Source organism: Trachurus japonicus, chromosome 5 (genome assembly GCF_045865225.1).
Source record: "Trachurus japonicus isolate A0001 chromosome 5, Traja_1.0".
NCBI lineage: Eukaryota > Metazoa > Chordata > Actinopteri > Carangiformes > Carangidae > Trachurus > Trachurus japonicus.
In genome coordinates, this window is record NC_140911.1 from 8,598,492 (window position 1) to 8,609,984 (window position 11,493).

At 41.1% G+C, this 11,493-nt stretch overlaps 1 long non-coding RNA gene across 1 annotated transcript; it reads left to right on the forward strand.

Annotated features, from left to right (window-relative positions):
* The first annotated feature begins 1,285 nt into the window (after nt 1–1,285).
* Nucleotides 1,286–4,760, forward strand: LOC146987028 (uncharacterized). Its single transcript, XR_015035911.1, has 3 exons — nt 1,286–2,403; nt 2,522–2,706; nt 3,401–4,760. It is a non-coding gene; the product is annotated as an uncharacterized LOC146987028 (long non-coding RNA).
* Nucleotides 4,761–11,493: the final 6,733 nt, after the last annotated feature.

The window sequence follows — 11,493 nt, forward strand, 5'->3', positions numbered from 1 at the left end:
TGGCGGCAAATACAGAGCAGGGGCCCGGATAAAATGGTCATGGTAACACTTGGAGGGAAAAAATCAGAGAGCAAATGGAAAAGAATAAGATTTTGATGTAGCATCTGTAAATATTTCCAGTCAGCTCCGATGGGTCTGTCTGAAATGTCAGTTTAAACAGTGTCGTCTCTGAACATTTCCTGTGGAAATATTTGGCTTTTTAGCTGCTAAATGCTTCGTTATGTTCGTTGATAACTTCCCCTGACTGCATTATGATGCTGGGCTGGAGGTGTAGTGTGGGTTTATCTGAAACTTTTGCTGGCTATTGCCGTAAATAATGCAGATGAGTCAAAACAGTTGCATGCTCTGAAACCAAAACAATGAGCTGAAAGATGCAAAAATGCTCCATGAAGCCGAGGTGAGAGAAAGTGTGATGATTCTCTGTGGCTTCATTCACTTTCATGTGATTCATTTTCCTGTAAAAACGCTTTAATGAAGTTTTGAATTTTAGAAAAAATATAAGAAAGTACCATTTTGTAAAATGTAAATGGTAATTGGAGTTACGTGTACGTATACTCTAAATATGTGTTAAGACATTACATTCATGGTGTTACGCAGCTGTCAGAGAGGATAAAGCTTTAAAACTCAAATGACAGAAAGTGCTCTGAGTCGTCATCCATCCACAGACACATTCTTCTCCTTTCATTAGCTGTCACATCAGCTAATGAACTTTGATTAAGCTTCCTATTTTTACTGCATGTACATCTTTTTTTCTCTCTCTCCTCCATATGGCACCGAGCTGTACTGTATGTCATATTTGATGAAGTTGTGCAGAGACAGCATTAATTGTGCTCTGTGTTATATTGCAGAATGGCTGTTAGATCTAATGATCATCACCTTGCTCGCACTGCCGAAGTTATAGCTCATGTAGCTCGACTGCTTCTATATTAGTTAACATCAAACATCCCACACCAGTCACATATAGACTGGTCTTTATGTATTGCAGTGTTTCATTTTGACTGTATTTGCTTGTATCTGCCTCACCTGGCCCATTGTTTTCAATGCAACTTTTTTTTTATTGCAGACAAATTTGTAGTATATAAATTATTTATTTATTGTTGTAGTCTTTTATTTCTTGTTTTTATGAGGTGAGATTTCTCTTATACACCCCTCTGGGTTTCTTTAATCTCACCTGCACATTTGGTTTGCTGTTTTTATGCTGTTTTTCTTTCTTGTTAAATTGTGCAAATAAATTAAATCTAAATCTAAAATCTAAATTCTGTTTAGTTACATGCACTAAATCAGTAAGATGACCCTGTGTAGTCCATCAGCCTCAGAGGATTTCCCCCACTTTTATCATTCTGGCCTCACGCATCACATCCTGTACGACCAATTCAACCAGGAAGTCATCAGGAAGCTGTCTGGGCCTTACAGCGACAGGTCGCATTGTTTAGCATTTAAATAACTCCCTGTCCCTCCACCTCCTCCAGGAGCAAAAAAAAAATAATAATAAAAAATTGCACTGCCAGGCGGCGTCTTAGCATCCTAGCATATCGTGTTGTTTTCCAGGTTTGAGCTGTGCTTGGCTGACTGAGTCCAGGACAGCTGTGAGTGAGGGCCACTCGCTGCTCTGTCAGGAGGCTGGAGACTGAAGCACTGAACTGAGGCCAGCCATCCTGCACTACTCCTACATGTCACCTTTTCTCTCTGTAATAGGTTCCCTGTGTGGAAGAGAGCTTGGACTGAAAAGGAGAAAAAAAAAAGTATGATTCCCCCCCCCTATATGTATGCTTATGTGTGTGTCCACAGAAATACTGAAAAATCCTCAGGTAAACATGTTACATCAGGCCCTCGAGCACAATCCTACAGACACATCAAGGTCTTACCATTGAAATGATTATGTAAGCTCCCTTGTGTGGATTACATAAGAAACATTGAGTGTGACACTGTGTGACCCCCCTCAGTCGAAGGAAAACAAGATCCTCCCAACCATAAAATGTTTTCATAAAATGTGTCATTTAAAGCTTGAGTAGCTGGCTGTGAGAAAATGCTGCACAAATGATGAGCGACTGTTTCAGACATTTCGGTTTTTCTTTTATTGCTTTGAATACGACACAAAAAGCTCATCGTGTTTTATATTCATTAACTCAAAAGTCACTTCTCTTGTGCTCTTGTCAGACAGAAGTTATGCTCGTGCGGTCTCTCACTCAGCGCGTCAACGCTTGTTTATATGTCCGGAGCATCTATGAGTGATTTAATTTCTCTCCACTCTGCAGATTCACGAGTGCAGCTCTCACTTAAAATGAGAAATAAATCATAACCCACATAGAAAGAGACGAGGCAGGATGGAGGAGACCTGTGGGTGAACTACAACCTTCACGATGCCATGGCAACGAAGACACGTAGAGGTGGAGTTGTGAAAAGGTGGCGGTTTGTTTTGTGTCTGTAGCTGATATTGAAATATTATTCTGTGGGCACATTTAATATGAAACTGTTCTTTGCTGGGGGAGTTCACTCACATCACTGTTGTTTTTCCTTTAAGCCTTTCCCCAGGAATCCAAGCCAGCTTAGGTTACCTGAGAGGAAAATCCACCCATAAGCAACAGAGCACATTTCTACAGTAATTCTCTGACCTTGGACTGTTCAATGGAGAGGTTGAAAAAAAAAGAGAGACTGATTTATGCATCAAGAGCCAAATGCCAGAGCTACAGGAAAGAAATCACAGCAGTAAATGGGACATCAGCTTTTCACAAAACCAGCACACTGACTTCTCTTACAATGAAATACGTCTAATTTATATCCTGAAACAAGCCTCCTGTGAAACGATAATCAGTGCTTGCTGCCTCACGAGCAGCTGTGGTCGGTTACTGTGCATTTCTTTAAATGCGTTACATGCATACGCACTGTCGGCTTTTGCTGCAGACTCTGCACATGCACCGCCTGTGTTTTTACAGACGCGTAGCCAGGATTTCCTGTGTAATGACTCCAGTTTTAAAGGAGGTCTGGCTGCCGTGCTGACATTCGTATTATCAATCCTATGCTCATCTTGTTTCACCGTGGCTGATATTTATTGTGTTACAGCTGTTGTTGAGCTGTTTTCAAGGGGCCCACTATTTCTCTTGGCAACACAGATTAGAAATCACTTTTGCCTCTGTAGTTGTAAGTTGCCAAAGGGGTGTAAAGCACATCCTGCATAAGCTGGCACTCTGTCCTGGAAGTCTTGCGTACATACAAAGAGGCTTGTGTGCATAATTGAAATCTCCTGTCCATGTTTCCAAGGTTTTATGTTTTTTTTTCTTCTTTCCCTCTGCCAGATGTGGAGTAATTTAAAATGTAACATGAAAAAAATATGTTTTCAGAAAATGCTATCTATCGTAGATACAAAACTGAGCTGTTTAAACACTGATTAATATCTCTGCAGGTGACCTATGTACAGTGTGTTGGCGGCTGCTGCCGGAAAAGAAAGTCTCAACAGGATCATCTCTTGGTGGCCTGTTTCTGAGTTTTTACCCCGAGGCCAGAGGGATGTGAACAGCGCTGTCTCTCTCTACATGGGATCTTTTGTCCCCCCTCCACCTTCTCAATAATTCAATGGAAAGAGGAGACATCAGCTCTGGTATAATTACTGTGTGAGGGTGACAAGCTCCTCTGTCAGGGGCAAGAAGGGGCCGAGCTTTGTCGCGCTGGAGGGAAGCTGGAAGACCCAGAAACACACAGAGTGTACGGTGACACTGTCAATGACAAAAGCTTCAGCTGCTGGGGAGATGATGAAACTGCAGGTAATTTGGAGGAAAATCATTGTGACAACAGGGTCTGTTTTTTGTTTTTTTCCACTAAGAACTCAACTCGGTGCTTAATCATTGCAAAGCAGCTCCAAAATGGCGATGGCATCTGAAAAATGACTCGTTAGACACAGGTGCAGCATTTCAGCGATGAACTGGAATGTGTGTCTTGGGTTTTGGCATTGTTCTGCAACTTCTCAGCGGTCAAGGGGCAATATGATCCATCACTGTTAGGCAGAGAGTTGTGTGAGATCTGATTTCAGCTCTGGGCCCAGCTGAGATGACAGATCCTGTTAATATAACACCAGCCAAAACCCCAAACTTCCTGCTAAGTAAAACCCTCGGCATAAGCATACCTGCCAAGATATGACTAAAACTGTTACTGTCACCGAGACCTAAAACCTGGCATGGGCTCCGGCTTGGCATAAGGCCCCCGGTTTAAAATGAGCTAGACAAAGTAGGCAGTCAGAAGTAGATGTTTTGACACGTTGTCTCCCACGGGTACCCAGGAAAAAAGTCGGGACCAAAATGTATCAAGTCTGTTGTAGTAGGAGTGCTGATTTTGGAAATCGGTGAGACGGTATCGTAACTGTCTCGGTGACGTAAGAGGCTGAGCTGATCTAAGCTCAGCAACACTGATGATGAAATTGTTCGTACGTGTCTGAAGGCACAAAGAAAGGGGGTCAAAGGATTCAAGGGCGATTATATCCTGCTCTAAAATTGTCAAATTATGTTAATTTTCATACCGTATTTAACTTCTGCTTTAGAAAAACACAGCAAATCTGTGAAAGGAGCACTGAGTTGGGCTCACTATCAATGACACAGCGCTTTTTGCTAACATGTGCATCCTAACGTTGTCATAGAGACAATGCCTTCACTGATGCTACACATCACGTTTGTCATGTTTTCCATTTTGATTCATGGATGTTAGCATGTAAACAGTTTTTTTTAGTTTAGTTTATTTCAAACCAGACCACAATAGACACAATTCAACAAGAACGTTAACAGAACAAGGACAACCAGACAAAACACACAATAAACACTAACATATCGGGGCGGTGCGTGGCGCAGTGGGTAGAGCGGCCGCCCCATGTAGAGGCTACAGTCCTCGCCGCAGGCGTCCCCGGTTCGAATCCCGCGTCGGGCAGACCTTTCCTGCGTGTCATTCCCCCTCTCTCTGCCTCCCCATTTCCTGTCTATCTCTACTGTCATCACTATCAAATAAAGGCAAAAAGCCGAAAAATATACTTTAAAAAAAAAAAAAAAAAAAAAACACTAACATATCAATACAGTAATAGTAGGCTACAGTTAGAAAATATCCAGCTTGAAAACGGGATGGATGAAGCTTTAAATTTCCATCCCCGGCATCATGCTAACATTTGCTTATTGGAGCTATGAGCACAAATTGTGGCTGAGGCTGTGGCTTTACTAAAACCCAAAATGTCTGCCCGCCAGTGGTGTTTGACGAAAAGTCATGGGATCACTAAAGTCAGTTAAGTTTCATCCTCTGGGGGCCTTGTCTGAACAGCCACAGAAAACTTCCCAACAATTGTTGAGCTGTCTCATAAAACATAAAAATTGTCTTAAATTCTGCTGCTTAATTCTTGTCAGCTGTGGTAGCTACAATTGTGGAGGAACTGGACCCAAATGCAGACACCGACAGGTATGATGAAATAAGGAAATTATGTATTCACAGGGAACACAAAGGCAACACTGAGCAGTAATGAAGGGCATTGGGAAAACACTGAGGTATGAGGGAGAAACTAGACACAGGTGGGGCAGTCAAACACAGGTGAGACACATGAGGTAATAACAGGAAACTGGGAACTTAAAAATAAAACAGGACATAAACATTTCAAGCTGACATCTTGCACTATTAACAGAAACGTTTTGCAGCATAAATACATTGTGACATGTGGAGGAGGCTTGCTCTCTGATCGTGTTTTAAGCCATGCGCTGTAATATTGTGTCGAGCCCACACACTGAGCAGAATGGCAGCGTTTCAGTTTAAATAGAGCTAAACTCTTAAAGGACATCTACAAAAACCCCAATGAGTTGTACAGTTAGGATCATCAAAGCTCTTCCCCCTTCTCTTTCCCCGTCCCTTTTGGTCGTCCTCCAGATCTCACGTCCGTGAAGCGAAGGGAGAAAAAAATTGCCTGTATCAAAAGAAAGTCACGACACAAGTTCCTGTAATTTTTGATCATAATGAAATGTGTCACGTTCAATCAAAAGGCTGGTGCTTGCCAGTCTCCCCACCATGCACATCCCCAAGGCGCACACATCAGAGCCGGCAAAGAAAGGCCACATTAAGTGTTTGATGGCGGCGGAGAGACGACACAAAGAGGCTGTTTGTAACTAATTAGGTTCTGTTCGCCTCACCTAGATTTTAATTATGATAGGGGGCTTCAAAAAATTTCCACAAATACCTTGCTAGGTTCTTTCAAGCTCCTTAAAAAAAAAAAGTTGGACAAGGGGAGGGAAAACTAAGCTGCCAGCTAGCTTAGCACAAAAGTAGCTTCCTGTTAGCCTGACTCAACACATGTGCACCTGGAAAATTAATAGCGTTGCCTTTGAAGAGCAACGCCTCACAAGGTGCTTCCTGGCTACACAACATGCGTCTAATCACATTGTGCTCTTCGTGCAATATCAAAGTCATACTAGCAATTATATACAGGGCAGAACATATGTCGCTAATTGACTCAGAAAAGCTGCATGGATCGGTGAACTTCTGTTTTCCACAGCAATTATACAACAAAGTTTTTAGACTGCAAAGATCTGAGGCGTTTTAAACATTTTGCTCTAGACCTCGATGGAATGTGTCTGGAGGATAGATGGATATAGATAGAACAGAAATCAGTTCTCACTATTTAAGGGTGATCAAAAGCCTTTAAACCTGAGGCTTGTGAGCACCTTGAGGAGATTTGTAAGCATTTGCAAATTGTCATCTCACCAGTCGTTTTCCTCCCAGTGTGACAGATCACAGCCCAGAGGAAAACATTCAGCAGCTGAGGAGCTCCAGTGCAGACAGGTGATTCACTTCTAATGGATGTTAATGTGGCGGACATGACTGAGAATATTCCCAGTGGTGTACACTTACAGTTAATTGATAATTGAGGTCTATGAAAAGATGCACATTAAATCATAGCCAACGAGCCTGCCTATAAGGTTGCAGCAATTTAAAGAACAAGTCTCCAGAGTCTCTTAAGGTTTTTCCCACAACTGAAATACTCTCTGAATGAATAATTAAGGTGGAAATATTCTGAACTCATATTGCCTTCCTTAAGACGTTACACTTTCAAACATGTAACATATGCATAACTTTCAAGTGCATAAACGTTTTTAACCTCCGCCAACTCCCGGTTGCTCGATTCTCTAATGACTTGATGTTACTGTTTGATCGGTGCCTTTCCTAATGAGCCCATGTGTTGAGATGGGATACCATTCTGTGATTCACTTAAATGTAATGTTTTCTACATAGTTAACACTAATTCTCTGCAACATGTTGCACATAACTAGATGTCTCATTCGATTCACTGAGCCACCAGCCTATGCCATACATATTTAACCTACAGTACAGGCTGCTCATGGAAGCTTTTGAATTTTTAACGTACACCATGGGAAGCTGTTTGTTCCTATTGAAAGACACAAGAAAAGAATATCACAACAGAGCATTCAGTGCGTGCAATGTGAACTGGATGGTAGAAATCATCATGTTAATGCAAATATGTGTCATAAAATGCAGATGTAAAGAAGATTTATACACATAATCACCCATAAAACAGACAGATGTTGCATGATACTGTGCAGTCATTGCAAAAAGGAATAATTTAACCAAGTGGAAGAGTGTAGAAGTATCAAGAATGAGCTATGAGCTAAGATGAACTAGCCTATGCATAGACTGTATACATTGCTTATATTCCTCTTTGTCAGTGTGACCTATTCTATTTGATATATGTATAATGTCATATTATATCATCATTGACATCTATAGTAAGGTAGTGTTGGCCTAAGACAAGAAAAACACCATCATACCTTTATCGGAAACACATTTGATCATGAAGTTAGGTTGGATAATCAATACTCCAAATTTTGCAATATCCAAAATAAGTAATGGAACAAAGAATCAAGGGAAAGTTTTGATTACTACACAACAATGGGATTCACGTTACATTTTTCGCCCATGCAGAGATAGCTGTGTGCACATCCCAGCCACATTTAGATCGCAATCAAGAAATTAGCTTGTATTTATTTCACACACCAACACTTCAAATGTCTTATCATGGTTTCCGCTTTAAAAAAGCGAGAGTATTTTTGACTGGGCTCTCATTTCAAACGGGTATTTGAAGAAGTTTGTGTCTGTTCTTTATCTGGTGGTGGTGGTGGCGGTGGCGTGCACAGATGGCGTTGTTCCATAATGACCGAGGATTCTGAGAGCTGAGATGAGATCGGTGCGACCGTACAAACAGATCAGACAGGTTTAGCCAGATGATATCCTGTGACCGTGCTACCTAACAGTCAGCCATCTTGTTGTTAGCCAATTAATGGCTCATTACCTGTTTAGACGGAGCTGAGCCACCTCAGGTTACAAGGCCACCGAGCCTGCACTTCACCCGCTGACTCAAAATCTGATTAGTTTCACCTAATTGGCACAGATCAGATGTTTTTTTTTTCCTTTTTGCTTTTAAGTTTGAAGGATACAGTTTCATGGGCTGTGACAGAGATACTATTTACTACTGGTGAGGAACAAACACTGATCATCTTTCAGCCTTGGAGGATTAAAACATCAAGTTGTTGGTTTGTTTTGAGAGCTCATTAGTATTAGTTGCTTTTTTTGTTTTATTTTGTCTGGATTCACACATTAGAGATGTTTGTGATCATTTATACTGAGCTCTGTGAGTACAGTCATCCAGACAGTGTAGATAGAAAAGCTGCAGTATCTGTGAGTGGGTCTGTTTGCCTTGCGCAGTAATAATGCACACATCCTTGCTGAGTTGTTTCGGCGTGTTTGCACAGAACTGTATGTACAGTATGTGTGTGTGTGTCTGCACGAATGCAGGTTCGTGTATTCTTTCTGTGTGTTTTTTCAAGGGCAACTGGGACTCTTTTCTCTCCATGATCAGTCAGTTCTCGTATCTCTCTGCTCACTTAAAATGTTTGTTCTTCTTGCCAAACACAGGTCCATTAATAGTGCATGAATTAAAAAAAAAGAAAAAGAATGAAAGAAAAAAAGCAAATAGAGAGCAAAACAGCAGCAAACCACCAAACAGCCGTGCTAAATTTATTTAATATTCTCTGTGCTTTCAGCCCAAGCTGCTCGGCCCTGTGCACTGTCTAGTCACATCATGACAGCAAAGATTAATCTGGATCATTAAAAAAAAACATCACTGAGCATTGTATGCAAAACAACAGTTCGCTGCACACTGCAGGTAGGAGTATAGAAAGAGAGAAGTGTTTTGTTTAAGCATCTATACGGTGCAGTATCCTTACTTCAACTGTATTGTGATTCAAGACTGTGCAGGTATGTGGTGTGCTGCTGGTTGTGGTTTGCTTGGTTGTGGTGTTTGGTCTAAAGTGTTTCGTACGACATGAAAATGTTCCCAGGAGAACTTACAGTAAAAGGTCTGAAATGAAACTGGTTGGACACCAGCTCAGAGCTAATCAATGTGCCAGTGTTTAAGTGTGAGATAGAGAATGGCTTTGTCCAGAGGCCTTTCACATGGTAAGTGAGGCTAATCTCTTAGTATTACTATGGCCAAACCAACCATTTCTAATGGCAGACAGTGGGCTTTTACAAACCATTGAAAGCTGGGTGGTGTGATAGACTCGGGGGAAATTTTCCGGCGAGCGCTGAAATTCAGCTGCTCTTTTATTCATAGAACACACACACACACACAAATGTCTTTATCTTACTCAATCAAAAACACACACTATAACTCCCTACCTTTATGAAAAAACACACACACACTCCCTCTTACACACAGAGCGCATGGGGCCAGGTGGTGTGGTTAGTGCCAGATCTTGCTCTCTGCTCTCCTGAGTGCAATTGGTAACCTGAGCTGCCTGTTTGAATAACTCAGTTATCCCAAAAGCTTCCTCGCTGCAGAGACATCATGGAACAGTGCCCAAAACTCACTTTGCACAAGCCTTTGATATTCACTGACTGTTGCCGATGAATATTGAAATTCAGCTTTCAAAGTCACTTTTGTTGTCCTGAGGTTGCATATAATAAGAAACGAGTAAGAATTAAAATTGGCTGGAAAGCCTCGCGGGCGCAGCTTGTATCCAAAATCTGTCATCGGAGTGTCAGTCAGTGTAAGTTAGTCGGTGTGAATGTGTCAGCTGATGGGACGCGACAGGCAGGCCAGGGGCCTCCTCATTTAATTAGGAGCCCGCCTATGTTTGTTGAGCTCACAACCAAACCTGTCTCTCAGGGTATTTTCTATTTTAAACACAATTCACTGTAAATTTAGCCTCGACTTTTTTCTGCTATACATGCAGCCTGCAGGTGTTCAGGCTATAGGCGGTCTGCTTACTATTAATGTCACTCAGTTGTCCTGAAAATATTTGCTGTTGCCCTTTGACCTTTCCCACCACCGCACCGCCGCCTTGTTGTCTTCACACAATACTGCCTGTGTTTTTCTTTTGCTGTTGTCTGCCTCTTACATAACCGTGTCTGCTGTCCAGAGTAAAAAAAAAAACGCTTTGAGATGTAATTTAATAACGATAACAAAATCAGTTTTGTGATAACTTGTTGTTGTAAGCGTAGTAACACACTTTAACAAGACCTCTGACTTTGTTTTGTGTACACTTTTGACTTTTAGCCCTGAGGCAGAATGGAGTCGTCAAAGAATACTCTATTAGAAGAAACGGTCTGTTTACCGAACTGTACTCGTGCACTTGCACTCTGTTATGCTTCCCTAATGTTTGTTGACACTCTGGTGACAGATTTTCCAAGTAAAATTAAACGATCACTTCTGGGAGTATTTTTTACAGTGAATGCGAGACTCCCGGGAGGCCTTTTAAACAGCATCAGGTGGTCTGTGTCAAAATGTGGCACTGCAGAAAAATTGTTTGTGTATATGCAATGACCAAAATGACTTTTCCTGACCTTGTATTTTGCCTCTCTCTCTCTCGCCTGTCAAGTATTATTATAAAATATGACACAGCTAATGAGAGTTATCAGACTGAGATCTGGTACGTTTGCTCCTAGCTTGACAAAGATGTATTATTCTCTTCTAGTAAAATAAAGATTGAATGAATGAAAAGGTGTGGCCAATGTGATTACTTGAAATGTGATTGCAATGTAAAGGCTCAATCAGTGTAAACTGTAGCAAGATGTCTGTAGATTTATTCTGGACAATAGTAATTTGTAGCTTTGAGCGTGAGAAAATGTTATTGTTGCGTTTTAATGGTCCACACAAAACATAGGCCTAAGGGGGAATATTTTCTAAACAACCTCATCATATTGCTTGTAAAGTTTTACATTCCTCAGTGAACATAACCTCACTTTAATGTTTTTAACAAAGAAATAACATCCAATGTTGAATGTTCAATGAACTTCTATAAACAAACAGTAAAACTATGATATAAGTCTATGTATTTATCTCTATCCCTGGCATATTTTCTTTATTTGTGCATTCATTTGTTTTATTTTTTGATTTCTCTCATGATGATTATCAATATATTTTTCATGTAGACTACCTTTACTTATATGGGCTGCCGCCTAGAG